This window comes from Hordeum vulgare, chromosome 7H (assembly GCF_904849725.1).
Source record: "Hordeum vulgare subsp. vulgare chromosome 7H, MorexV3_pseudomolecules_assembly, whole genome shotgun sequence".
Classification (NCBI taxonomy): Eukaryota; Viridiplantae; Streptophyta; class Magnoliopsida; order Poales; family Poaceae; genus Hordeum; species Hordeum vulgare.
Window position 1 is genome coordinate 187,677,138 of NC_058524.1, and position 11,650 is coordinate 187,688,787.

Below are 11,650 nucleotides of genomic sequence, written 5' to 3' on the forward strand. Positions count from 1 at the left end.
GCTCGCGCAAGACGTGAGGTGGATGTGGCAAGACTTGAAACCTCATTGGGTCATGAGGCCCACTGAAGGCCCACATTGGGCAAGAGTGGCGCTGAAGGGGAGCGATCCGCCGACAGATGAACTCCCGCACCACCATCGCCATCGTCACCTCCGCCCTCTTGAGCTCCTCCAGATGAGTCAAGACCGACGCGGTTCGAGAGTCGCTGAGCTCTCAACGCGCTCGTCCTTGGCTCGGCGTTGCGGGGATCAATGGGGGTTGAAGCAGGCCCCCCGCCTCCGCCGTTCCGACCACGACCCATTGCCACCGAAACCCTTCTGCCTTGGGGCGGAACACAGCATCGAGAGCCCCTAGGGCTAGCGCGTCGGCTGCACTCAACGACATGCACCCGGAGCATTGCCCCTCAGAAATTAGCTCGAGGGAAAAGAAATGACGGAGCAAGGCCATAGAAGTAGTAATGCCAACAAAAGCCTCGCACAAGAACGCGAAGGCCGAGAGAAGAACAAAAGCTCTAGGGTCAAGGTGGAGCGCGTGGATCTGGTAATGCGAAAGCACCGCGATGAAGAAGCTCAAGAACGGCGGCAGCACCCCAGTGAGGAGAGTGTGGATATGAAGGGGAACAGCGGAGGTCGCCACCTTGACCCGAGGCCATGAGCCCGACCAGATCTTGGTGGCCCCCCACTCGTTGGTACCGATAGCGACTACCAGGCGAACCATCCCCAACCCCTCGAGGTTCACTATCATCGGTTAGCCCAGCGCGGGCAGAGGCGCCACTAGATTAATTGGATCCCCCGAGCCTCCGCTCTCCCCCCCCTTCGGAGGCATGGCGGAGGGGATGGAGGGGGAAACGATGCGGTGCGCGGGGTTCAGGGAAGGAAACCGGGAACAAACAGGAGGAAGAACCGGTGGCGAAATCAGCAGGAGGAGGAGGCGTCCCGCGGATGCAGGTTTGGAGGTTCTGCGCGAAGAGGATGCGTCCATCGCTTTTAAGGCCTGGCCCGCAGGCATTTAGGGCCCGCAACGCCTCGGGTCACCCTCATGGCTTCGCCCGAAAGCCAACCCGAACACGCCGTGGGCATGGGGGTACTATCGGTGTTCTAGGAATGGGGGTGCCCAGACCTGCCTGCCTGCGGGCCAGGGCTGGGCCATTTCATCAGCCGAGCCTCGGCAGGCCCGGCACCCCTCGAAGAAAGGCCCTCATGAGGGGCCAAGCCTCGCAAGGAGGAACATCAGCAAGACCCGCAGGGAGCCTTCTCAGGACCCCTCCAGAGTGGCAGACATTCCGAGGCGAGGCCCGACCTTAGGAGTCAAGGATGACGCAGAGGAAGGACAGTCGAGCAGCAGACCGCAAGAGGGTGCAGTTTCCCCTTTAGTGCAAAGGGAGCAAGGGCGTATGCGGGTTCCCAAGGCATCTTCCAAAGGTTTCCATTCCGGTGCAACAAGGCCTCCACCGCCCGTCAGTAGGACGAACGTCACCCATGGGCCCGCTCCTGCAGCGCTAGCAGTTGCTTTCCAGACAGAGACCACCTTTGGGCAAAAGGAGCATGTTCCCCTGTCCCCCTTTGAAATTGGCCATTGTGGGATCCCTTCCCGCCGGAACGATAAGGAAAAAGGACCAGGGCCGCCACTATATGCAGGAGATAGAGTACTTCGTAGGAGCTGAGGGTTGATCCATTCATTCATACACTTCCACCACGCAAGGGGCACCAAACCTTCGGAGGCACCCGGACATTTTACTATTTCATCCACCACCCTCCACGAGAGGCTATCCACCAAAGCAGGAGCATGGTATTACGCTTCGCAGCGGCCCGAACCTAGGTAAACTGCCGTGTCCCGAGTCTTCCTCACCGTCGAGTGAGTTCTTTGTCGTTCTCAGCGAGTAGTGATCTACGTGAGGCGAGCTCTCAAGAAACCTTCGTACATGCCCCAGAGTTCGAATCTTTAGGGTTTTGCGGAGCCCGAAATCCGACAGACCATGTCGGCCGGCACGCTGTTAAGCCAGGTTTGGGCCGAGCCGGTCAGCATGAGCGACACGTAGCGGACAGCTACGCGTTTGTTCCCCTTGGCGATGCCAACTGCAGTGGTGTGGTCGATCAACCATTCCTCCCGCTTGGCGGTGCCATTGTACTTGAGAGTGTCGCAGGGGAGCGTAAAGTCGGTTGGGAATGGCTCTCCGCGGATCCGGGGGCGAAGCATGCCGGACCAATTGGGCCCTCCTCGAGGAGGGCCGACTGCGCCAGCCGGTCGAGGCGAGTGCGGGGGACGCGCGGTCCGAACTGGGCCGTGAGCTCCGGCCGAACGACAGGCGGGGGCGAGCAGGGCCGCTCCCACCGCGAGGGCGGAGTAGGGGCACGAGGCGACCGTTCGGCTCCCCCAGCCGGCTTGCGGAGCCGGCTGGAGACTTCCGGTTGCTTGTTTTGGCGCTGAGAGCGTAGACACGGCTCCCGTTGGTTTTTGACCAAAGCCACTGGGTGAGGTGCAGTGCTGGGCCGGCTGGCGGCCGCTAGGTGCCCACAGGTCCTCGTACTCGTAACAAGGGGATACGGAGAAGGCGTGGCCTAGGTTGAGGGGACCTTGTTACTCGTTGGTGGCAGCGAGGAGCTCCTGAACATGCTTCTCCTGTCGCGCATGCTCCTCGCCCTCCATGGTGGCCATCTCCTCATGGGCCACCTGGCGGCTCGCATGTTGGCTGCGGGGGTGTCGTAGATGGGCAGCTTGCCGCCAAGGATGTCGACGACAACGTGACCGCGGTTGCGAAGCTCACCATGACCGCTAGGACCGTCGCCACCCGGAGTGAAGCCGTAACCAGAGTTGTACTCGCGCTGCGCAACCTCCATCCAACGCTTGGCGACCGCAAGGGCGGTGCCCTCTGATACGTCTCCAACGTATCTATAATTTTTGATGGTTTCATGCTATTATCTTGTCAAACTTTTGATGTTTTGCATGCCTTTTATATATTTTTTGGGACTAACTTATTAACTCAGTGCCAAGTGCGAGTTCCTGTTTTTTCCATGTTTTTTACCCCTTTCAGAGGAGATTTTGAAATGGAGTCCAAACGGAATAAAATCCCCGAAAAGATTTTTTTTCGTAACGGAAGAAGATCAGGAGACTTGAGAGCCAAGGCAGGGGGTCCCCAGGGGACCCACAAGCCCCCACCCCACGGCCAGGGGGGGAGGCCGTGACCCTCAGGCTTGTGGGCCCCCTGGACCTCCTTTGCCCTAGGTTTTGCGCCTATATATCCCCAAAAATTCCACAAAAAATCAGGAGATCATCGAAAGGACTTTTCCACCGCCGCAAGCTTCTGACTCCGCAAGATCCCATCTGGGGCACGTTCTGGTGCCCTGACGGAGGGGGGGGGGGGTTCGGATACGGAGGGCTTCTTCATCAACACCATGACCTCTCCGATGATGCGTGAGTAGTTCACCATAGACCTACGGGTCCATAGCTAGTAACTAGATGGCTTCTTCTCTCTCTTGGATCTTCAATACAAAGTTCTCCATGATCTTCATGGAGATCTATCCGATGTAATCTTCTTTTGCGGTGTGTTTGTTGAGATTCGATGAATTGTGGATTTATGATCAGATTATCTATGAATCTTATTTGAGTTTCCTCTGATCTCTTATATGCATGATTTCATATCCTTGTAATTCTCTTCGAGTTGTGGATTTTGTTTGGCCAACTAGATCTATGATTCTTGCAATGGGAGAAGTGCTTGGTTTTGGGTTCATACCGTGCGGTGACCTCACCCAGTGATAGAAGGGGTAGCGAGGCACGCATCATGTTGTTGCCATCAAGGATAAAAAGATGGGGTTTCGATCATTGGTTTGAGATTATCCCTCTACATCATGTCATGTTGCTTAAGGCGTTACTCTATTCGTCATGAACTCAATACACTAGATGCATGCTGGATAGCGGTCGATGTGTGGAGTAATAGTAGTAGATGCAGAAAGTATCGGTCTACTTGTCTCGGACGTGATGCCTATATGTATGATCATTTCCTTAGATATCGTCATGACTTTGCGCCGTTCTATCAATTGCTCGACAATAATTTGTTTACCCACCGTGATATTTGCTATTTTGAGAGAATCCTCTAGTGAACACTATGGCCCCCGGGTCAACTCCACACCATATTTTCAGCCTTACACTTTTTACTTCGTTGCACTTTCCGCCTTCAGATCTCACTTTGCAAACAATCTTGAAGGGATTGACAACCCCTTTATAGCATTGGGTGCAAGCTCTTTGTGTTTGTGCAGGTACTCTAGACTTGATGAGATTCTCCTACTGGATTGATACCTTGGTTCTCAAACTGAGGGAAATACTTACTGCTCCTGTGCTGCATCACCCTTTCCTCTTCAAGGGAAAAACCAACGCAAGCTCAAGAAACGACAGAAGCATCTCTGGCACCACTGTTGGGGAAGGACTTTTGTTGCCGTAGCAGAAGGATTTCTGGCGCCGTTGCTGGGGAGGATCAAGTCAAGAACTCATCCAAGTAGGTGTCGCAAACTCATCTCTTGCATTTACTTTGTTTGCGAGTTGCCTCTCATTTTCCTCTCCCCACTTCAAAATTTTGCCTTTTTCGTTCGCCCTTTTCTTTCGCTTGCCTTTCCTTTGCTTGTGTGCTATGTGCCTTCAATATGCTTGCATCTTCGCTTGCTGAAAATCTAGTGATATGGATCCTCATCCACTTGCTAATCTCTTTAAGAGATCCAATTATGTTGATCCAATTGCTAGTGAGTTGAGTGCACTTGACTATCTTTATGGAGTTTTGCTTGAGATGCGTGAATCTGAAAATCGTGATGAAGAAATTTATGAAGTGATTCACGAGGGCTTCTTGAATGAAAAGGATGATTGCAATGGTTTCACTATAAATCCTATTAGTGGCAATCATGCTAAAAATAAGCAAAACCCTAAGCTTGGGGATGCTAGTTTTGCTATGTCCACTACTTGTTGCAATGATCATGAGTGGGGCGATGATTTTTCTTATGATCTTGAAAATTTGTTTAAGCCTCATGATGAATATGATATTTGCAATATTATTGAAAGTGGGTTTGGAGAAGTCATGACTTTAGTTGATGATAATCCCACTATTTTTGAAGAGCGTCAACTTTGCATGCATGTGGATCATGAAAAGAATATCCTATGTGATAGTTACATTGTTGAATTCGAATATGATCCCACATTTAATTATTATGAGAGAGGAAAATATGGTGGTAGAAATTTTCATATCACTAAATCACCTCTCGTTATGTTGAGATTGATATTGTCTCTTTCTTCTTCCTTGCATATGGCAACTATTAGTTGTCTTGACAATCTATTTTCCTATAAAATGCCTATGCATAGGACGTATGTTAGACTTAGATGTGATTTTCACATGCTTCATGATGCTCTCATTGCGCTTTAATTCTTGTCTTTTGTGTGAGCATCATTGAATTATCAATGCCTAGCCAAGGGCGTTAAACAATAACGCTTGTTGGGAGGCAACCCAATGAATTTATCTTTTTATTTCTGTTTTGTTGCATCCACACCATCACAATTCTGTTGTGATTGTGTTTTTTGTGTTTCTTTTTGTGTTTGAGCCAAGCAAAACCTTTATGACTAGTTTTGGTGATGGTTGTTTGATCCTGCTGAAAAAAGACAGCAACTTTTCGCTCACGAGATTATTTTTCATTTTCATTCAGAAAGAGATTTTGAGTTGATTCTTTTTGCTGCTGGTTGATATGACTTTTTGCCAGGCAGTCTTAATTTTTCAGATTTTTTGAGGTACCAGAAGTATACAAAGTATACAGATTGCTACAGACTGGTATGTTTTTGTTGAGTTGGCTGCTTGTTTTGATGAAACTATGGTTAGTATCGGGGGGGGGGGGTACTAGCCATGGAAAAGTGAGAATACAGTGGCCCAACACCAATATAGATAGAATTCAAGTTTGCTACAGTACCAAAATAAGTGGTAGTTTGTTTTCTTGTGCTAATGTTATCACGAGTTCTGTTTAAGTTTTGTGTTGTGAAGTTTTCAAGTTTTGGGTGATGTTCTCATGGATGATGAGATAAGGAGTGGAAAGAGCTCAAGCTTAGGGATGCCCAAGGCATCCCAAGACAAATTCAAGGACACCAAAAAGCCTAAGCTTAGGGATGCCCCGGGAAGGCATCCCCTCTTTTGTCTTCAATCCATCGGTAACATTACTTGGAGCTATATTTTTATTCACCACATGATATGTGTTTTGCTTGGAGCATCTTGTATCATAGGAGTCTTTTCTTTTTGCTGTGTCACAATCATCATTGTTGCACACCTTTTTGAGAGAGAGACATGCACTCATCGTGATTTTGCTAGAATGCTCATAGTGCTTCACTTTTATCGTTTGAGCTAGATACTTTTGCTCTATTTTCTTCACTTATATCTTTTAGAGCACGGAGGTGCGTGACTTGGTAGTTGGGTTATGCTATGAAAGTAGTCCCAAATGTGATAGGTACCCAAAGAGGATACAGAAACCTCCATCTTCATGTGCCTTGAGTAGAAAGAGAAGTCTGGATTCCTCTCAATTAGTTTTGAGTTGTGGATTCGGTAATATTAAGAGCTATGTTAGTAGGGTGCTGTGAATCTAGAGATACTTGTGTTGAAGTTAGTGATTCCCGTAGCATGCACGTATGGTGAACCGCTATGTTAGGAAGTCGGAGCATGATTGATCTATTGATTGTCATCCTTTGTGTTGAGGTCGGGATCGCGCGATGGTTAACACCTACCAACCCTTCCCCTAGGAGTATGCGTTTAGCACTTTGTTTTGATTACTAATAAAAACTTTCGCAACAAGTATGTGAGTTCTTCATGACTAATGTGGGTCCATGGTATAGATGCACTTTCACCTTCCACCTTCGCTAGCCTCTTTAGTGCCGCGCAATTCTCGCCGGTGCACAAACCCACCATATGCCTTCCTCAAAACAGCCACCATACCTACCTACTATGACATTTTCATAGCCATTCCAAGATAATATTGCCATGCAACTCCCACCGTTCCGTCTCATGACTTGTGTCGTCACTCTCATATTGCCATTGCATGATCGTAAGATAGCTAGTGAGCTGTTTTCAACGTCATACGCCATGCTAGATCGTTGCACATCCCGGTACACTGTCGGAGGCATTTCCTATAGAGTCATCATCATTTTGAGCTTTGAAGCTGCGAGTAAATAAAAGTGTGATGATCATCATTATTAGAGCATTGTCCCATGTGAGGAAATAAAAAAGAGGCCAAAGATCCCAAACAAAAAAAGGGAGAAAAAAGAGAGGCCTAAGAGCCCAAATAAAAAAAGAGAAAAAGAGAGAAGGGACAATGCTACTATCTTTTCCAAACTTGTGCTTCATAATAGCACCATGTCCTTCATGATTGAGAGCTTATTGCTTTGTCACCACCATATTCTAGTGGTAATATTCATTATATAACTTGGCTTGTATATTCCAATGACGGGCTTCCTTAAATTGCCCTAGGTCTTCGTGAGCAAGCAAGTTGGATGCACACCCACTAGTTCTCCTTTTGAGCTTTCACATGCTTATAGCTCTAGTGCATCTCTTGTATGGCAATCCCTACTCATTCATATTGATATCTATTAATGGGCATCTCCATAGCCCTTTGATACGCCGAGTCAACGTGACCATCTCCTCCTTTTTGTCTCACAACCACTACCACACTCTATTCCACCTATAGTGCTATATCCATGGCTCACGCTCTTGTATTGCGTGATAGTTATAAAAAGTTTGAGAAATTAAGAGTGCGAAAACAATTACTTGGCCAATACCGGGGTTGTGCATGATTTACATTAGTTGTGTGAGGATGATGGAGCATAGCCAGACTATATGATTTTGTAGGGATAACTTTCCTTGGCCTTGTTATTTTGAAAGTTCATGATTACCTTGCTAGTTTGCTTGAAGTATTATTGTTCTCATGTCAATAGCAAACTATTGTTTCGAATCTTACGGATCTGAACATTCATGTCACGTGAAAGAAGTTGCAAAGGACAACTATGCTAGGTAGCATTCCACATCAAAAATTAATTCTTTATCACTTCCCTACTCGAGGACGAGTAGGAGTTAAGCTTGGGGATGCTTGATACGTCTCCAACGGTTCTATAATTTTTGATGGTTTCATGCTATTATCTTGTCAGACTTTGGATGTTTTGCATGCCTTTTATATATTTTTTGGGACTAACTTATTAACTCAGTGCCAAGTGCAAGTTCCTGTTTTTTCCATGTTTTTGACCCCTTTCAGAGGAGATTTTGAAACGGAGTCCAAACAGAATAAAATCCCCAAAAAGATTTTTTCTGTAACGGAAGAAGATCACGAGACTTGAGAGCCAAGGTAGGGGGTCCCCAGGGGCCCCACAAGCCCCCACCCCACGGCCAGGGGGGAGGCCGCGACCCTCAGGCTTGTGGGCCCCCTGGACCTCCTTCTCCCTAGGTTTTGCGCCTATATATCCCCAAAAATTCCACAAAAAATCACGAGATCATCGAAAGGACTTTTCCACCGCGGCAAGCTTCTGTCTCCGCAAGATCCCATCTGGGGCACGTTCTGGTGCCCTGTCGGAGGGGGGATTCGGATACAGAGGGCTTCTTCATCAACACCATGACCTCTCCGATGATGCGTGAGTAGTTCACCATAGACCTACGGGTCCATAGCTAGTAACTAGATGGCTTCTTCTCTCCCTTGGATCTTCAATACAAAGTTCTCCATGATCTTCATGGAGATCTATCCGATGTAATCTTCTTTTGCGGTGTGTTTGTCGAGATCCGATGAATTGTGGATTTATGATCAGATTATCTATGAATCTTATTTGAGTTCTTCTTCGAGTTGTGGGTTTTGTTTGGCCAACTAGATCTATGATTCTTGCAATGAGAGAAGTGCTTGGTTTTGGATTCATACCGTGCGGTGACCTCACCCAATGACAGAAGGGGTAGCGAGGCACGCATCATGTTGTTGCCATCAAGGGTAAAAAGATGGGGTTTTCATCATTGGTTTGAGATTATCCCTCTACATCATGTCATCTTGCTTAAGGCGTTACTCTGTTCGTCATGAACTCAATACACTAGATGCATGCTGGATAGCGGTCGATGTGTGGAGTAATAGTAGTAGATGCAGAAAGTATTGGTCTACTTGTCTCGGACGTGATGCCTATATGTATGATCATTGCCTTAGATATCGTCATGACTTTGCGCGGTTCTATCAATTGATATTTGCTATTTTGAGAGAAGCCTCTAGTGAACACTATGGCCCACAGGTCTACTCCACACCATATTTTCAGCCTTACACACTTTTTACTTTGTTACACTTTCCGCCTTCAGATCTCACTTTGCAAACAATCTTGAAGGGATTGACAACCCCTTTATAGCGTTGGGTGCAAGCTCTTTGTGTTTGTGCACGTACTCTGGACTTGACGAGATTCTCCTACTGGATTGATACCTTGGTTCTTAAACTGAGGGAAATACTTACTGCTCCTGTGTTGCATCACCCTTTCCTCTTCAAGGGAAAAACCAATGCAAGCTCAAGAGACGACAGAAGGATCTCTGGCACCACTGCCGGGGAAGGACTTTTGTTGCCGTAGCACCCTGCGCAAATAGCTGTTTGCGAGCTTCCACCAGCTCAGCCGTGGCGGCGGCCGGGTTTGTGGATGGTGCGATGGGGGTGCTCAGTCCCCGCAGAGCGGCGTGGAGAGGGTCGGACGGACCCGAACGAGCCGCAATGGCGTCTGTCGCGGCCTTGATGCGGGCTGAGCTAGTGCTGGAGCAGGCAACCATCACCTCCTCGAGGATGAAGGAGGGAGTGGCGTGGGACGGAGCGGGGGATCCCGCAAATGATGGTCGGTCGGTGCAGCCGAGTACCTCACTAGGATACTCGTCGGACACAGGTGTGTCATCGTGGCCCAGCTCATTGAAGAGCGCAAAGAGCGTCAACATCGAGGGCGGTGTCGTCGTGGCGCGGCTCAACGATGCGGATGTCGGCGGAGCCTGCGGGGCAAGCGGAGCCGACGACCAGCCCCGCGGAAGCTTCCACGGAGGCGAGGTCCACGGGCGTGCTGATCAGTCCGGGTGCGAGCCATCCGGTGGAGTTGGCGAAGGGTCCCGCCCAGAGCGTAACTCCGGTCGGCGCCATGGACGGCCCCACGGTGGGCGCCAACTATCGTCGTTTTCTCGGGACTGATGCCATGGGGTGGCTTATCGAGAGTGGTTGGGCCCGAAGGACACTGGCGGGCTCCGGTGACGGGATCGGCACAAGTGGTGCGAGACACACGATGTACCCAGGTTCGGGGCCCTCTGTGGGAGGTAACACCCCTCGTCCTGCCGGGATGGTCGATGAACCAAATTGTTTACAGGTTGCACCTTGAGCTGTTTGACAAAGGAGGAAGAAGGAGCAGCCGGCTCGCGTTCTACCTCTCCTGTGTTTATGCGAGTACGTGTGTGGGAATGGCTGACTCTGTGCATGGAGGAGGGCCAGGGGGTTTTATAGACGAATCCCCGGCATACAATAATGATATAAGGTACATAGGGGGACCCGACTGGCAGCCTCTCAGGCCGGCCAGAGGGTCCCACGACTAAGCATTCTTGTCGCCTACGGGGTCCGCCAGCTGCAGGGTCCCGTCGGGTGCTGAGGCCCGCCGGCTGGCCGACGGGATTGGAGCGTGTCCATCTGGCACGGCGCATGCCGCACTATGGTCGTCGTCGGCGCGGGACCCGGCGTGGTCAGCGGTACGGCCGGGCCCACTGTAGCCACGCTAGGGCAGGTAATGGAGTGGGTGGAGGCATGCCGACACTATGCGGGTCAGCAGTACGGTCGCCGATATTGTAGCCACGAGCTCGCCACTCCGCCATACCAATGCTAATGCCATCCCGTCCTTAGTCATGGGTACCGGTCGCATCAGTCGAGTTGATGCGACGGGTGATCACCACCCGGCCAGTGGGTGGCTATCGAGCCGGGTGGCGATTCATCGAGTTCTAGCCGGCGCGAGTTGCGCATTCGGCTGGGAGGAACCCGAGCCGGCACGGGTCCCGCATCCGACCAAGAGGAGCAGGCGTGCGAGAAAACATTTGTCCCATGCCTTGCCCGAAGGTGAAGGAGTATGCTTGTTGAGCCTACCCTGGGGTTATCCCCCCGTCATACACTCATCACTTACATCCGTCGTGTCTTCCTGCATATAACATACAAAATTAACACTTGGTGTTTATCAATGTTGCAGGTGTAAAATAGCTCATAGAAAAAAAACAAGTGCATGGAAAAGACTTTGCTCGTTTGACGTGTGAGGGCAACCGATCATCAACGTCCAAGAAGTACTATCCTAGCATGGATGATGACTAGAATAAACTATATTGCATTCACTATGGAAACCTAAAGTGATAAAGGCTAGAATAAAAACTAAACTAAGTAGGAAGGACGAACCAGTATCTCGTCTTCTTTCCATATGCAAGCAAACCTCCAACATCATGATGAAGCTTTCATCTCAAACGTCAAGTAAATCACTTTTTTTGATTCTAAAGGGAGTAAGCAATGGCCTCATCATGTTAGTTAAACACACATGATGCGATTAGCTCAAGGAAAACTATGCCACGACGAAGCTTTCCATTCGTTGTTCTTGTGAGTGCATATTTCGCATGGCAAATACTGCTAAATTACATAA